This window comes from Paramisgurnus dabryanus, chromosome 1 (assembly GCF_030506205.2).
Source record: "Paramisgurnus dabryanus chromosome 1, PD_genome_1.1, whole genome shotgun sequence".
Lineage (NCBI taxonomy): Eukaryota > Metazoa > Chordata > Actinopteri > Cypriniformes > Cobitidae > Paramisgurnus > Paramisgurnus dabryanus.
Window position 1 is genome coordinate 33,670,533 of NC_133337.1, and position 19,541 is coordinate 33,690,073.

The following is a 19,541-nucleotide window of genomic DNA, read 5'->3' on the forward strand; positions in this document are numbered from 1 at the left end:
TTAACAGATAGGAATGCAGCAATACAAGTTATATGAAGCAGATCAGTCCAAACCACTGTAATTACTACACTGCTAATAAACAAACACCCACAAATCAATCAAACTCTTTAATACATGGTCATCCGCAGCCTTCCGCATACATGAATCATTCAATCATTTAGGTTTTTCATAAATCATGTATACGTGTTACTCTCTCACACAAGACAGGGAAAGCACACTGACCTTGACCCCCATATGTTGGTTAACCTTAATATACTGTATATATGCAATACTCCTGTGCACCACAATGAAAAATTGAATAACTGCATTACAATTCAATGCGCAATCGTCTTCTGACATCTATGAATTATTAAACATGGCTCTCTCATTTGTTAAAGACATACAGACAATAAACATAGTGATATTATATATTGACTGAATGCTATTAATGCATTGCACACACACTTATGACATCTTTGATGTGTTTGTGTGCGCGAGTGCGTGCTTGGTTTGCACATACGGTATGTGGTAAGGGCACATGAAGGGGAGTTAAATGCATGTGTATGTGAGATCAAGCACATATGTTGTACCGCGTAACCTCCAATGATGTGTGACTTTTGGCGGTCACCTGCTGTATGGCTGTGTGATGTGTGACTTCATTACTGCTTCTCATTACCTTCTGTTTTAGCTTGTTTAGGCAAAACAAAAGTAATATGTCCTAAGATTTTTTGGAAACTATCCTGGTTTAGAGACACACAGACCTTGCCAACGCCTTTACTGAAATCCTGATCAATAACTGTGACGAACATGTATAAACCAAAACACATTGTAAGAAAGAGTTAATTCAACTTAAAAAAAATAGTTGACAACCATTTTTTAACAACTTTTAGAGTTAACTAATATTTTTAAGTTGAATTAACTCAAAATATTAAGGCAACGAGGTAACTTACTTTTTAAAGATGAACCAACAATATTTTTTACAGTGAAAACTTATTATCATTACGTTAGGGGTTCTCACTGAATAGCGTTGGTTAAGCAATAGTTCAGCTATCAGATAAACTAGGTTAATACTAGTGATGCACCGATGTATCGGCCACCAATATTTATCGGCCGATTTTTGATGAATTTGAAACCATCGGCATATCGGCAATAGCACGAGAAAGGCCGATAACGATTGTTTATTAATTAACTGCATAAAGAAATCCATTATATGTAAAAAAAAAATGAGTTAATGTTGTTAATAAAATAAATGCTGAATAGCATAAACCACCTTTGAAGGTTGTCATGCTGTCTTATTATATTTGTTTTAGCTTAATTTGTGCATCTCTTATTATGTTGGTCAGTTGAATGTTAATTAGATCAAATCCATGTTCAGTAAAAATAATTTGATGCAGAAATAAACTAGCAAATAGACCAACTGTATAGTATTGTATACAAGTGTTTAATATCGGTATCGGCCAGAAGTTTTCTGTTTAAATCAGTATCGGCCCAAAAAAATCCTGCATCCCTAGTTATTACTGCCAGGTTTGACAATAACAGGTGCAATTACTTTTTAATGATTTTTTCCTAAACTAGATGTATGTTTAGTCACAACTTACACCCTGAACATACATATTCATAATGAGACTTTAATTTCACACACATACGCACGCACGCACGCACAACTAACTAAAAGAATCATTTTAGTAATGCAACAATGAAACTATGCATGTACCAATACTGTGTATGCAATACCGTGTTTGTCTTTACATACGTATGCAGTGCACCTTCATTCCATCCTCATTGATGCAATGAAGTTCTTACATTTCAAAATATTATTTTTTGCGTGTTTGATGTCATTACACACGCCATCTATTAGTGCGTGAACAGGTAGTTTGTTTATGTGATTGAACTTCAATGCGTCAATGGTTAATCCACAAAAAGTTTACTTGACTGTCTAAACATGAGTATTACAGACTTCTATTGTTTTCATATAAAGGTACTTAAAGGGAACAAATCATGAAAATCTGACTTTTTCCATGTTTAAGTGCTATAATTGGGTCCCCAGTGCTTCTATCAACGTAGAAAATGTTAAAACAAACAAACAATAACTTAGTTTTGATAAACCATTCTCTAAAAACGTGAAAAAATAAGTCATTGAAATCTGGCTCCCCTTGTGATGTCAAAAGGGGATCTTTTAATAATAATACCACGCTTAATCTGCACTATCTAACCAGGGCACTGACATTTAGTGCAGCGATCAACTAATTTGCATTTAAAAGGACGCACTTAATATATATATATATATATATTACATTTAAAATTATATATCTACTTTTTTTATTTAATTGTAATACATTTTTTTATCAACTCACGAACCCCCTGCTATTCCCCATGAACTACCATGGGGTTTGCGAACCCCAGTTTAGGGACCACTGGTATAGACTTACCCTTAAATAACTTTTATAGTTAGATTGTAATGTTTAAAATTTGTCTTTTAAATAAAGAACATCCAACAAAATAATTTTTTACCATGTGAAAAATTAATATGTGTGCAAAGATTCGACCATTTTAATCTGCTTTTGCCCCCATGACGTTGGAGTTAGTTGTGGGTCTTACCTTGTGCTTTATCCAATAATCATACGTTTTCATACGATACGAATTTGCCACCATGTAATTCAGGTAAATTTTCCCCTAAGATCAGGATGGGACATTCATGAACGCCCCCAACGAGAGCACATTTAGGTCACCTTTGTCTCTAAACTGACCTAGCTATTTAAACGTCTGTTTGACTGCTCTGAGATATCAAAATGTAGGGTGTCCTGTTTCGGTAAAAGTGAATCTGAATTGGGATTAGGTCTCTCGGAACAAAGATTCAACAAAGGTAAGTAAACAATAGCTGACAAACACATTCACACATAAACACACACACACACAGGTCCATTTACAGAAGCAGTAAAGCGAAGCTCTAGCCAAACACCCATGGGTCAGGCATGAATCCAGCTGCCCTGGGGTCCTGCACACAGACACATTCCCTGGAAACAAGAGCCGTTTACACATAGAGAGACACAAGGAGAGAGCGTCTAGTAAAAAGACTAGCCTGCCCACACAAAAACACTCCGGTGGGCCGGAGGGGGAGGCGGTGGACAGCCTGTGCTTTGTTGCTGTCTGCCTGGGCAAGGATGAGATGAGATTAATGCCAGAATTTGCCCATGTTTGTCTGTGCAAGCAAAGCTTTGGGGGTGGTCGTCACAGCAACAGGGCATTGCGAGTCTTTTCTCTTTAGGAGATTGTTGTTGTTTGCTATTTGCCTCCTTTTTCCACAGGATAGTAGAGAAAACTTTCCATTAGCTCAGCATTTACATATGTTAGCCTTTATGGTCTCCTCTTGGCCTTCGCACACTTTGGATCTTTATCTGTTTGCAGCGAGGTGTGAAGGAGGGGAGAAAATTGGCGATGGATCCATCCGAATCATTTCCATCAATCAGTTCTTTTCAATTAACCGCTTCCAGAAATTGTGCCGTTTTCTAGCACTGTCCTCTCTTAAAGGTGCAGTGTGTAAATTTTAGCGGCATCTAGTTGTGAGGTTGCGAATTGCAACCAACGGCTTAGTCCACTGCTCACCCCTTGCTTTAGAAACACATATAGAAGCTGCCACCGGACAAACATGTCAATGTCGGAGACAACTTAGTAAAAAAAAATTGTCGAAAATGGCGGCACAAAATGGCGACTTCCATGTAAGGGGACCCTCTTTGTATGTAGATAAAAAGGTCTCGTTCTAAGGTAATAAACACATAATGGTTCATTATGAAAGGTCTTTATACACCCCTGATAATATAGTTTTGTATATTATTTTGCATTTCTGTCAAGAGATCCTACTAAAAATTACACACTGCACCTTTAAAATATATAAGTGTCATAAGTTTTGTCTCAAAATGCATACCAGTCATGTTTTAGTAAATGTAAAATTACTTAAAGGTGCCAAAGAATGAAGAAATATGTCAAACTGCTCTCTGATATTCATCCAGATCTACTGATTCATTCAAATGACTCAGACACACAAATCAGGCTCGGATTCGTTTGATTCGTCTGACAAAACAGCATAGTCTTACCATTTCCAGATCTAATGCATTTTGTCATTGGATGCTACGATAATGTTTCCATTGTTCTTATTATATAATTGTACTCTGACCTCTGTGGGATTGTTAAAAATGTGTAAACCGCAATAAATAAAAAAAACGTAACAAACAAAACCTCAGACTAGAGTGACAGCAGACTCATTTGAAGAATGAGTCATACAGTAGTATGTGTGACCAATGCTGATTTCTTTTCTTTGGCACAGTATGTCATCAGAATGGGGCGTGTCACGTGTCAGATGGGTCTAAATAAGGTCATGTAGGTGAGGAACAGAGGGATGTTTAGCTGGTAAGCATCACGAGACGATTAGCCAACAGGAAACCTGGGAGAACTGCTTGTATCTCAAAGGGTAGAGTAAAAAAATCCCCGTGCTTTCCATCAAAGCAAAAGCAGAGTAAATAAGTGACTGCCAGTCACTGTGAAGGGAACGTTGGATAGGTCAAAGGGAAAGTGTTTGTAATGTTTTAAAGAGAATGTATCATTTCATGCAGTTGAACACAAAGTTACCACAAGTTTGTACTGCATGTAAAACCCAAAATGTACAATAAGCAGTGCCTAAAAGAACAAATGAATCGGAAACATGTGACAACTGTGGATGTTATCCATGAATAACTTTCACATTGTAATGTTTAAAGTTCTGGTAAGTGTTTTGCTCTCTTTAGTTGCTGTGAGAAGTTTCAGGGCTATCATTTTGTAAACAAACACTAAAACATTTTTCAAGTTCAGCCAAGTTATAGTTCATAACAGCATAAAAAAAATCACTTTTATTTTGTAAATTTTGTATTTCCACACGTCGGACCTTCATGTTGCCATAGCAGCTCTGTTAAATACACAAGAGTCTTTCCAGCAGTTGTACGAAATATTCATAGCTAGTATTACTGATCAGAGAAGGCGCATTAATTACTAATAAAAACGCTCATATAAACGCGGAATAAAAAGTGATAGCGCACGCCACTTTTGCGTTTTCTTTTAAGATCGTTTCCGTGTAACGTACTGTAGCCTTAAAGTACATAAATTATTCTCGTCACACTTTTTAAGCTGTAATTCTCACTATTAACTAACTATTAACTACTTTTGCCTCAAAATACTCCTAATTACTGCTTATTAATACTTAGTCAAGTAGTTGTTAAGTTTAAGTATTGGTAGTAATTGGGTAGGACTAAGGATGTAAAATAAGGTTTTGCAGAATCAGGCATCAATGTGCTGTTTAAATACTGATAAACAGCCAATATCTCAGTAATATTAATTCTAATAACCAACCAGTTAATATTGAGAATTGGAAACCAAACTATAGTGGTACTATTGTATTTAAAATGAGAAGGTTACATAAAAACATGCCTTTTATTTAATTTTGATGTTAATTGAATTATATATAATTGTTCATTCACAGTATTTTCACGTCGGTTTTCATTTATACTTTTGTGTCGCCATCCGCGTCGACGTGCAAACACACATGCAGACCCCTGGTAGGCAGTATCCACGCGCATTACCACAGTAGCAGCGGGGTTGTCAATGAAGAAGCAGCTTGTCCAATTTAACCCACAAACGAAGGAGAAACAGCAACTTGTTGCGTATGATTTGAGAAGACCAGCAGTGATGGAAGTAAATACGACTAATGTTGCAGTTTGAGTTAAATCACTCCTCAACTTGGCCTATCTTTGTTCTCACCGACGCAAACGGAAATACCTATGACGCAGGTTTTTTTACCTGACAGGAGGGGTTCTAGTGGACCAATCACAGCATTTGCGGTCCGCGTAAAACTGTCGCGCCTTTTTAAAAATTTGGTGAGGTGCACGTCAGGCTACACAGAGGCTAGGGATAACCTACAGTGTAGACTTTACGCATGACTATAAATTGGACTTGACTTGCATATTTTTGGCCTTGTGGGAGGAACCAGGGGTACCCGCTGGAGTAAACACTGCAACACTAGCAGATGTAAACTCGGCACAGAAATGCCAACTGATCTAGCCGCGCCTCGATCCGGGGGCCTTCTTGCTGTAAAGCAAGATCTTACCAAATCTTACAGTGCTACCCATTGAGCCGCTGTGCCGCCCCTGTGAAGTCCAGATAGTGTGTGGTCAAGATGGTGAGGAAAAAATCTATGGTTGTTTATAGATAAATTAGAAAGAAAGAGCGGATTATATTTTATGCAAAGAATAAAAAACAGAAGACAGACAGAGAGAGAGAGAGAGGGAGAGAAAGAAAGAAAGAAAGAGATTAAATTGATAGTATTTGCTTAAACAGTGCACCATAGATCAAAAGCAAAGCCATTAAGACACTTAGAGTGGTTTCATATATACACACATACAATCTGTCAACACATTGCATTACACACACCTATACATGCACATACTTTGAAACACACCTATCTAATCATCTCCCTTACACACCCACATGTTTGTTTTGCTATCATGATGGGGACTTTCCAGTGTTTGTTTTGCTTATACACGGCTTATGATGTTTAACAGCCAATCTCTGCAGAAAACAAACTGCATTTTTATGTTTTCATTAAGGCACCATCATGTTATTTGTTGTTTGCTGCTGGGGGCCGTTGGACGATCCCCCCAATTTAGGTGATCCTTGAGGAATATTTGGTTTTGAAAATGAAAAAAAGACACAGACTCTCTTTCGTATAATGCATGGTGATCTGAATGACTGGAGTTTAAGCAACAAGTGTCAGCTGCCATCTTTCTCAGAGAAAGATCTTAGCATGTAAATTTCTCCGGAAACGTCTGCAAGCGCTATAGCAACTATTACGTATCATGGGTAACGTTCTCAACACACCTGAGAAACGATTATCAGATTATCACACGCGGATATGAGGCTTCGGCCTGTTGCTATGGAAACAGTGCAAAAATGGCATCAGTATCCAGGCATTTCTTGGCTAATTCCCCAGCGGCCAAATTCTCAGTTATATCGGTGATTGTTTACAGTACCTCATTCGCACTGACTTGGCTTGATTTTTTCATGCAAAGCCAGCTAAATAATACTTAATACCAGTTTAGCTGTTCCATCATCTACTGGGCTTTGTTGTGCTTTTCAACTTATGTTTGAATCACGTCCAAGCTCCCAGGGGGAAATTTGAGCCAAGAGTGGCACAAAAAACAGATATGTAATCAATGTTCCCTCTAATTTTTTTCAGCACTGAGCAAATTATTTTTTTTCTGAGCACACATTTCAGTACTGTGAGGAATTCGCAACCACACGACCTGCCGAAAATGAACACGAGCCTGCGTTAACCATAGGAGATTCAAAGAGATGACAGTGTAGCGTGTAACGGGGTTTAGTGTATACACACGTATAATGTTCAATGTGGGCCTGTGTATAAATCCCAATACATGTAATTAACACTCTCTTTGAATTTACCAGGTACCTGGGTTTAGCAGATTGAACCGTTCACCTCAAGCTGAAAATCAGTTCTCATATACTACAGTGCAAATAAATAAATAAATAAAATACTTGTAAAAGTGTAACACTGTTTCATTTTTTTTGTAATCCAAATTCATGATTCACTTAAATGACTCTGTTGGGTTGAATTCATGAATCAATTGATTCGGTTCAAAGGACCGTTTGTTCCTTTATATAGTTCAAAGTTCAGTTCAAAGTCAGTGTCCTTTAAAGAAAATCCAAGAAAATACGGAAAATGAAGTTTCAGCGAATTCACGTCCTAGTAGTTGTCCGAAACAAAAAGGAAAAATATCCTCCTACCAGTTCTGATGAATTCAAAGCACAGCTCTGGTTGTCTCGCCTTTTTGTATACACCTTCAGTATATACTTAATTGTCTCGCGTGTCCAAGATGGAGCAGGAGAACTTTACAGATGTTCGAAATTCTCACAAAAAAACCCAGCCTTGTAAAAACACAAGGCAGAACAGTAATTAATCTTCAGTTCAACAGATTTATCAATAAGCATCATGTAAACATTTCAAATAACAACCTAACTCAGGGTTTCAACACTTATTGAACATATTGACACTTAAAATTTTATTTTTTAATCACATTTACGTTACTTGACCGTTAACTTTCAAATGTAAATAGCTTCAGCTCGTTCGTTATATACCAACGGCCAATGTAAACAAACTAATAAAACTCATAGTTTGCTGCCAAATTTGCAACACTTATGCCACAATGTCAAGTTAATATTTAGAATATAACTCACCAAAGCATACATTTTAACTTCTTATTTAAAAGAAGAAGTTCATTCGCAGTGTTTTGATGCTCTGTGATTCTGCATCTGCCTCCGTTCTAATTCTCTATTTTGCTCTCTCCTCACTCTAGCGACAGCTTTTCCAAGTTATCACATCACTTCAGGAATCCAATAATTTGTTTTAAATCACTGTTTTGAATCTGAACTTTTTCCTCTTAATAAATATTTTAGTTTCTTGAGATCGACCCGTGCAGCTGCTCATCTGGCTCGCTCTCACTCTGTGCTCGTGCGTGCTGGCAGCGTCACCTGTGTGAACTGAATGCGCTGCTACCATTGGCTCATAAAAGTGTCTGTCACCGTAGCAAGATCAGCGATTGGTTGAAAGTTAATTCTCCTTCTAGAACAATCGCCTTCTCTCTCTCTTAATTCTTTTACAACAGCAAATGCATCAATGTTTATGTGCGGTCTGAAAAATGTGCGCGGTCTGACAAATCTATTGCGCGGCCACTTTGGCTGGCCTGCGCGGCCGCGCACGCGCGCAGCTTAGAGGGAACATTGTATGTAATGTGATTTGAAGTTCTGTTATAATGTTCCTGGCACAGCTTCAGCTAAACTCAACTACTAACTACCCGTTTAAGTCTTTACATAACACAACTAACAATAAAAACAATGTTAAGTCAAGTAAAGTCTCTTGATTTGTCACCTTAGGCCCGGAGTATAGTCTGTTTTTCACGTACGCGAACGAAAATGCACGGTCGAACGTACATTAGTTTATTTTACTTGTACAAAGACAAAATGCTAAGCGTCTCCTAGGCTACAAACTGCATTCTCGGCACTCGTTTGATGACAGTACGCGCGCACTCGTTTGATGACAGTACGCGCGCACTCGTTTGATGACAGTACGCGCGCACTCGTTTGATGACAGTACGCGCGCACTCGTTTGATGACAGTACGCGCGCAGTGCCACACACTCTTTTGATGACAGTACACGTGCCTTCTTTTGATGACAGTACACTTGCAATTTTTTTGCTGACGAAAATTGTGTATGACATTACACTGTCCCAATAAAAATCCCGCTGTGTGTGTACAGTACGCGCGCACTCGTTTGATGACAGTACCCGCGCACTCGTTTGATGACAGTACGCGCGCAATGCCGCGCACTCTTTTGATGACAGTACGCACACTCTTGATGACAGGATGCACGCACTCTTTTGATGACAGTACACTTGCAATACGAGCGCACTCGTTTGATGACAGTACGCGCGCACTCGTTTGATGACAGTACGCGCGCACTCGTTTGATGACAGTACGCGCGCACTCGTTTGATGACAGTACGCGCGCACTCGTTTGATGACAGTACGCGCGCACTTTTCTGATGACGAAAATTGTTTAAGATTGTACACTGTCCCACCGCATACACGTAAAAAATGGACTATACTTTGGCCTTTAGGGGCCGTTTACACCACAACACACCACTGCTTTACCTAAACTAAACTTTAACTAACCTTTAAAGTGTTTGCATAACACAACTAACAATAAAAACATTGTTAAGTCTCTCGATTAGTCACCTTAGGTGGCGTTTACGCCACAACAATTTCGGCTGTAACTGGAAATTTGTATGCGGTTTGTTTACACAACGACAGCATTTTGGGATCCTGAAAATGCAAACTTTTAAAGGCGGGTTTCAAAGTGCACGTTTTTGATAACGACGAACGTTTTTGTTGTCTCCGTCTAAACTACGCAAATCTGTAGCAACGGTGACGTCATGTATACGTGTTAATTTAGTCTATAGTTATGCACAAGTATAACCGAAACAACGATGGCGGGGTACAGGACTGTGTTTGGGCTGCCTAAGATTCTGACATTATTAACGCTTCTCTAACGCCACCTTTCTGTTTGTATTTATCGCTCCGCTACGCATGCCTAGCATATCTAATACAGTGGGCGGACATGTGTAAACGCTGATCTTTTTGGTAATGTCATTGTGTTTATGTGAAATAAACGGTTTCCATTTTTACTACATCTTTGTCGTGTAAACAAAGCCATAATTGCATCTCACACAAAAGGTCTCTAGATCAGTACTGCTGACTGTCTCTCTTTCCCACCATATAAAAACCATACAGACCATCATATTACAAGGCCTTGGGGGAAACGATGTGTCAAGAGCTCAATAAAGCTTTGTACTGATGAGAGATTCAATCAGTTGTTATTCACTGATGAGTCTGTGAAACAGATAAAAGAACGAATCTAAAAATAGACCAAAAGACGCTTTATTGATCGAATGCTAAAGCGAATGCAATCCAAGCTTCTTCTTTGTCTTCTTTGTCCTGTTTGTAGAGTTCCCACAATTTATATACCATCTGGCTGTTTTATGTTTCATCTGCAAGAAATCTTCACCCTTTTAAACCTATCCACGATCCTCTAATGTCGAGCTCACATCATACCGAACCAGACCAGAGTACGATTGTCTCCCCCTTTCCCACTCCTCCGCACATCTGCACTCACACTACACTTTATGATCCGTACCAAAGCATGCTTATGACATTAAAAGATGCGATTGTTTTGAAAAAAAAAACGTGAGGTATGCACAATGGAGTTCATCGTAAGCATCCTCCCCTTTTGGAAAGCTCCCAAAATGTGTCTTCAAAACAAACTCTTCACACATAACCACACAAAGCGGTGGTCAAGATACAGCACACACTTCCTGAAGATCTCGCACTCGTATAAACTGAAATAACAAACAGCTAAACCGCAATTCTTAAAGCACACACACAATAAATTCTCCACCCATCCACTGTGGTCCATAAAAGTACCCAAACAATAGCTTTTTTCTAAAAAGCAATAACTGAACACATCCCTTTTTCTTATTACAGTAAAGGGAATTTTACACCTCTCGCGCAGGGAATTTGAACCCGAGTTTATGGTAACGACACAATTCGACTTAATTTCCTCATTTGTGACTCATTTGATGTTCTTGCAGCCGTGGCAACACCATGGTAACAGTAGCCTCCAGTCGTGACTCACGCTGGGATTGTTGGACCGAATGTCACAATGGCTCTTGCGCAAAAGACGAGAGAGAGCACGTTCCTCTTTTCTGCATGAATAACAGGGAGTACACGTGCGTAAACGAAGGTTTCGGGCACAAACTTTCTGGTGCCGTAGCTGCACCACAGCACGTTCGGCCAAAAATTAAGTTGGTGCCTGTTGTGTTGGTGCTGAAAAAACTACTGGTGTGAATCAAAACGCAAGTAACCCACAGATCTCTAGTATTTAAATCACACATGTGCTGATGAATCTGTATGTGAATTTGATGATATAAAATGTCTCTTTTGAAAATTAACCATGGTTTTAATATTGTAAACGTGTAGTAAAGCATGTTTATGAACCATATGGTTACTTTTGTCGGTCTAGGTTGGTAAGGATTTGACGACTTGGGGCAGTTTACGCCACAAGTCTTTAAATAACGCAACAACAATATAAACAAATGTTAAGTTAAGTCATTCGATATGTCACCAAGGGGCCGTTTATGCCACAACGTGGTTTGGCTGTTTGTTTTGTGATCCTGAAAATGCAAACTTTTGAAGACGGGTTTCAAAGTGCAAGTTTGACACCTTGTCGTCTCCATGTAAATTACGAAACGCAAATGTCTGATACTGGTGATGTCATGCTCATGTGTTTTTTCAGTCTCCTTTTACCCATAGCTTTACTAGCAGTATGGTTTGGTGTAGGAGTTTTTGAACTTTTTTTGAACACCCTTCACCTAAATTATTTACTTGAAGTACCCCCTGAGATTTTAAGGAAATATTTCAATAATTTAACAGTACATTTGCATATTTGTTTTTCATCCATTTAAAATTTTTATCAAAAGTATTTGACATGGTTATTGTTATTATTACCTTCATCTGGTATTTTTTGTCCTGTTGTGTAATGGTCACATGACATGCAGATTAATTTTTTTTTTTCTAAAAATCTACATTGTCAGTAACTTTTATTTAGATTTTTAATTTTAAAATAATTTATGTGCATCTTATGTTTTAAATGTAAGTAATTAATTAAATGTTTTTCATCAAGTCATGAACCCCCTGCAATTCCCTCATGAGCCACTAGGGGTGCGCAAATAACAGTTTGGGAAACCAAGGGTTTAACGGTTGTAACCATGTTTTTTGTCTCTAGCAAAATCATTGTTAATTTTTGTAAGGAATGTATCACTTTTTATGTTTTCATTTATAATGATCTAGTCCATCTCATTTAACGTAAGGGTTAACTATAGACCTGATATAGTCTGGTTGTGTGTAACCCATTTCTAGCCAAAATAAACTTGAATTTGGTTACATGCCGTTTTTGCCAAAATAACTTGCGAGATGTATGATATTCCATCACGTAAGCAAAGTCAACAGTGATTACAAGTTAGTGCTGATAGCCCGGTTGCTAGTACGCTGACATATAGCGCCAGTGCGCTCACGGTGACCCGAGTTCGATTCCCGTCTCTGTGGTCCTTTGCAGATCCTGCTCCCCTATCTTTACCCAACACTTTCCTGTCAACTCTCTACTACAACACTATCCAAATAAAGGCATAAAAGGCCCTAAAAAATATAAAAATATTTATATAAAAAAGCTTTTATTTATTTATTTTATTTTATTAATTTTTGGCTATGGTTAGATGTCTATAAAATTTTCACTGACACCCAAAACTTTGCAAACTTTGGAATAAAGTTTTTTCCCCTCATATTGTATGTTTTTGTCACCGACAAATGAACCCGGTTTATAGCAGACTGCGAGTTACTAAATGCAAATATCCAATAGCCCCCAGTCTACCCCAAATACAAAGCACATTTGTTTTGGTAGGCAGTTTGCAGCTTGAGGTCAGAGAGATAGTGGAATAACTTGCGTTTTTGCATGCAACAGGCCTTCATTTCAGAGTCAGCCTTACAGGCAGAAACCAACTATTAACGCTTCGCACAGTCCTGACATGCAGATCAATACACGCTCACATCGCTGAAGTGTACAAAAGGTCTTTCTTTGCATTCTGTATGGAGTCTATAGATAGAGAAAAAAGGCATAAAAATATGCAAGCTGCGTGTGTATATCCAGAAGATGAGCAGAAATGTAACAGCACTGTCATGGAGAAGGAATGTGCATGTGTGTATATGTATGAGAAGAGAGAGAGAGAGAGAGAGAGAGAGAGAGAGAGAGAGAGAGAGAGAGAGAGAGAGAGAGAGAGATTTATAGGGGTTCTGTCAACAGCAGCTGGATTTCACTCCAGCAGGCAAAAGTAGGCCAGTGAGATCCAAAGCACTCGGTGACGGGTGTGCATATGTAGGTAAATATATAGTATATCCACATTTAAGACTACAAAAATGAAGCAAACACATTCAGGCTGTATAACACACTAGTGTGAGGCACAAACTCGCCACCCGGACGCCAAGTATAAAAGTGAAATGTGTATATTTTCCACTTGTTTAAATAAAGCAGAAGAAACCCATTGTGCTGTGCCAGTCCATATGGACTTACAGTGTGATGCAAAAGTCTGGGACCACTTGTTAATCGATTTAGCTCATTACAAATTATATTATCATTAGCATAGAAATTTGAAAGTAAATAATTTAAATATATAAGAATATATTATTATTATTAAGTATGTTTGCAATGCTGGAATGATAAAGTTTGTAAACCTAATGATTTATGTTATCCCAGTGGGATTTCTGAATGTTTCAAAGACCATGTTGGAAGTAAGCGAATATACAATTTTATCTGCATTCAATGTTTATTTTTCAAGACTACATACAGATGCCTACTATACACTAACAAGTGTGGATTAGGGATGCATAACTATTAATCGTGATTAATCTATAGCAAAATAAAAGTTTTTGTTTAAATCATATATGTGTGTGAACTGTGTATAATAACGTTGTATAGACGATTTCATCGGACGCACGTGCGCTGACGCGATACACGTCTGGATCCAAACTTTACTTCCGGTTTCGTTTTTTAATGGTCTGACTAGTTGCTAAATTGATCTCTTGAACAGATGCCTCGTCGAAAATAACAAATGTTTTGGTCTCCTAGGTAATCTATGTGTTGTTGTTTTGCTTATTATATAAATAAACTACGTTTAAAGAACTTTGTTGTTATTTATTCTTATCGGAGTTTACCGGAAGCTACGTGCGGACCATGACAGCCGCTTGTTTATGTTGTTACTGCTGAAACCGTCTATAGATAAATGCACACATATGCATGTATATATTTAAGAAATCTTTTCATGTGTATATACATTTGCATATTTATATAAATTTTATATAAATAATTAATGTATTTTTTCTTAAAATTATACATGCATGTATGTGTGCATATTTATACATAATTATTATACACAGTTTACAGACATATATGATGTAAACAAAAACATTTATTCTGCGATTCATGAATATCAGTCATGTGACCTTTTAAGTCATCTGCTCTTTTTCCGCCATTTTGAATACCTAGTACCAGTAGGCTACTGACAAGCATTAGCTAGCTTGCTATGATTTACAGATTTCTTATCTTTTACTGTCTATGATTCGTACGGATACAGGAAATGGCAACATTTCGCACCTTGACTGTCAAAAAATATCTTGGTTAGGGTGTGATGCCTACTCGATCCCTGATGCGTTCTTCCGGCCGCTGTCCGCTGCTACCGAACTACCACTATTTTTACAACACTAAGAAGGCTCAACACAACATGAAAATTAGCTTGAAGTATCACCTGTGTCTCTACACATGAACGCGAGCATTGAGAACATTGTTTGTGTACACGGAGTTTACTAAAAAGAATAGTTTGAAACAACGGTGGTTGTTTTGGTGTCCGCTCGCCATTTTTGCCAAACATAAAGAATCGATTTGCAAATGCGAATGAATGAATCTCATTTGAGGCTCATTTTTCAACTACAAGGTCTATATTGTTTTTTGTTTTGTTTTGCGACAAAACAACGAATTATCCGTGCATTTATATGAAACTATGCTTTAGGAGCTATCCATCTTTACTCTCCTCGCTCCTTACGTCGCATTCGGAGATCGATACATCTTGACTGGGAAGATAGCGGCGAGCGGACGCCAAAACAGACAAAGTCAGTTGTTCAAAACCTTCTTTTTAGTAAACTCTGTGTACACAAACAGTGTTCTCAATGCTCGAGTTCATGTGTAGAGACATGGGCGAAACTTCGAGCAAAGTATCATGTTGCTTTGAGTGTTCTTAGTGTTGTAAAAATAGCTTCTAGATCTTTTGCGACCACTTCAGGTACTCAAAATGGCAGAAGACAAGTTTGAGATGTGAGTGAGGTCAGCTGATATTCATGAATAGATTAATCGCGATTAATCGTATGCATCCCTAGTGCAGAAGGTGAATTTTTTCCATACACTGTCATAAAAATGGTCCAAAAAGGGTACCTAGCTCTTACTCGGTCAGTACCCTTTAGAAAGGTCCTAATATGAACCACTTAGTAACAAAGGTGTGACAGCCAGGGACCATTTTTGTCCTTTTTCGGACACACCAGGCGTCATTCCTGTTCATTTCTGCCTGCAGCAGATTATATTAAACTTAAGAATCCTATTCTCCCCATGCTCGTAATCTGTTCTTCACCATGATAATAGTTGTACTAGCTGCCATGGCGACCAGGACTGATTGCTCTAAATATACAGATGTTATGATCCAAGATTTGCTGTGTTTATGCACATTTGCTACGGCACAATCTCGCAATTTTTTCTATTAAATTTATACAAATAACATCACAGACCCAATTTGAAACTAAACTAACCTGGCATCTATCGCCTATCGCCTTATTTTTTTATGCACGACTGTGTGCAGTTGTTTATCAGAGCTTGCAGGGTGAATTCATTAAACCATGCAAGTTAATTAGTTACTAATCGGTCTCAAAGGCTGAAGGAAAAAGCCCCGTGGTATTCGTCGACAACAGAGAGAAGCGTTTCTGGGTCAAGGCTGAGCTGCTGAAAACAAAACAGGTGATCTGAAAGTTGACATTTAGAGGAAGCAAATAAAGCGCAATAACAGTTTTTGTTTGAAATATTAACCACAAAGGAAGAGTGCATCACATTTTGCGATTAAACTCAAATCGGAAGAACAGAGACGTCAAACAAAAGAACATCGAGTTCTTTTGCAAAACAAGTCACATTCCTACTCAAAACATTGCACAAATGCATGTAATGCAGTTTAGTTGTATTAAAGTTTAACTTCGACACAGTGCCAGCTGGTTTTACAGAGCACTACAAAACACGTCTTGAAATACAATGCGGTCATCACACCAGTGCAACAAGCCATCGTCGCTGTTCCTCTGCCTTTCTCGGTCGTCGCAGGTTTGTGGTGTTCACTTCAACAGAAAACAGGAAACAGCTGAAAAACGTTCACCAAGTTCTCAGAAACGCCAACACGTGCAGTTGTTTTTGTGCGCGGCCCAAGGGCTTTAAATTTGCCACGTGTTAAGCCCGATCTTTATCACCTCATTTAATGTCATAATTCTCATCAAACTACTAAAGATTTCTGATAAGATTTCAGACAATGAGAGAGAAACGGTCGAGGAACAAGTTTGTGGTTCAAAAACATATTTTACTGCTTAGCTCGAGCAGTAAATGGGAGTTTACAAAGGGTTTGGCCTTAAGAAAACTTATTGATACACCCCAGGCCAAAGTACACCAAATACCCACACAATATATTTTTTCACATGTCGATCAATACACGAATATTGTTCCACTTTTAGGCTGGAGACCAAAATAATACATATTTCCAAAAGCTTTGTAAACTACACAAAATGAAAGTTTCATTAGTTGAATTAAATGCATCTTCTAAATGAATAAATGTAAATCTGTAGTATGGCCTTTATTGCCTAATATTACAGTATTTTATGATTTACTCATGTGCAGCTATATAACAACTTTAAGCAAAATTAATTCTTGTATTTGTAATTGTTTGGTGATATTTGATCTGTAGAAAATGAATGATCATTTACTGACAATAAACATTGTTTTTCTTATTTAATTTAACGATTAATAGCATACAAAATAAAAGTTTGCGTTGGCATAATTTATGTGTGAGTAATGTGTGTGTATATGTATACACATGCACAAACACATACATGCACACATACAGTACTTACACACAAATTATGGCATAACAAAATTTTATTTTGCATGCAATGTAAGGTTTAGGGGATCCTGCAATTGCCTGCTATTGCTCAAATGAAAGGGGAGTTTTTAATACTTTAACTTATACTTTTAAATACTATATAAACTACATAGATTTCTTGTATTGTTTTCTTGTATTGTAATCTAACAAAGAGAGTGAGAAATAATTATATATGATCACCATTGCAAAAACAACAAATCTAATAGTGGCATGGTGGCCTAAGATTTTTGCACAGTACTGTATTTATATTTGAAGAGTTTGGTTCCAAAAGATAATTTTTTTCCCAAAACATGTTTATTATTGTTATCAGTTTTTATTGTGTTTTATTGTGCTACTTAACTGTATTTTTTTTTATGAAGGCTTACATCGAAACAAAACAACTGCAATTTGATTGATTGATCGAATTTAAAAAACAAGATTTTTGAATATTTGTAAAAACGAGTTCTCATTTTGGAACCAAACTCTTCATTTATATTTATATATTTTTTCTTAAATATATATATATGAATGTTTGTGTATTTATATAATAATTATATACCGTACACACACATATATTATGCAAACACAAACTTTTTTGTATGCGATTAATCGCGATTAATCGCTTGACAGCCCTAAATTGCATTTTGAGCTCAAATGTAGTTTCATAATTTTTTATGTTATCATGAGCGTCATAAAGAAAAGGCGTGTGTCTGCATTTGTATATGTGTCTGCGTCTGTTGCCATGTTTCTAACAGCTGGTTATCTTTCTCCCTCCCTGAGTCAGCAGTTAACCAGATATACCACAGGCCAGTGACCTTCAGAGAGAGACAGAAACAGAGAGCGAAAGAGACCTTGTAAAAAAGTACCCAGCAATTCCTACCCAATCCACATTATGTAAAAACACGAAAATATATGATCCATTTCAGAAACCAGGCACTAAAGGAAAAGAATCGATGTAGAAATACCCTAACAGACAAACAATGAAGAAAGCTGCTTTCCTATTGGCTGCTTCCAACACACCTAAATTTGACAACACAGGGCATTTCTCTGCTCAGAAATCGCATGGAAAGACAATTTTACCTGCATAAATGTGTGGACAGCAAATAATAGTTGACAATGTGCATATACTTGCGACAACAAAGCATTATTTAAAAGACTGCGATATTTTATGTAATCTAAAATTCAGACTTTATATCTGGTCAATTTCTGATCAGGTCATTTGACGTCAAAGTCTGGAGTCCCACTGACTTTTATTATATAAAGAGTCGTCTTTCACTATCAGCTCCTTGCTTGTCTACAGCAAACAACTTTACTAACGGTAACAGCTTCAAAACTAGTGATAAGCGATGTGGAAATTCAACAGATAACAGACAATTTCCTGAGCTCAGGGTAGTAACTAACACACATGCTAAACTTAAGGTAATGTTTTAAATACATTAAAGCTGTTTCAGGGGTTGAGAGAGAAAGAGCTTGAGAGAGAGAGAGAGAGAGAGAGAGAGAAAAGAGAGCGAGAGAGAGAGAGAAACAAGAGAGAGAGATGACATTAACCAGTAGTTTCAACCAGGTGAGCCTCTCCCACATCGAGACATCCAGCTGCTTTCACTCAGGTCCTCTTTTGTTGTGGCCCTGAGCTGCAAATGCAAAACCAGTGGGTGGTTCAGCGTCGAACGACAGATGTGAGAAGAAAAAGGAACAAACCGAGCCCACACAGTTGGCAGAAAGGCATATACGCATTACAGCGAATCCACAGATCTGTTGTACATACGACTTCACTGCGACTGCTGAAACTGTGTGCTCTTGTATTTTAAAAACACAATTATGTTTGTGATGTTTACACAACAGATGCATCTTTTCAGCGTGCAAGAATATCCAGGTCAAAATGGCAGACTATTAAAGATACAAGCGAAAAAATTTTTTAATTGGCCTGGCCTCCATGGTAAATGGATGCTTTTGTGCCCCTTTTGAGTCACAAGGCTGGCACACCCATATAATTTATGCCCCGCGTCTCTCTCCCCAACTGCTTTATAAGCACCAAGTGTATGGACAGGCTTAAACACACATAAATAGCCATGCAGGTCGTTTTATACGTCCTTTTATCAAACCCCATCTCGCTTTTCTATCTATATCAGTTGAATAGAAACGCCCTCTA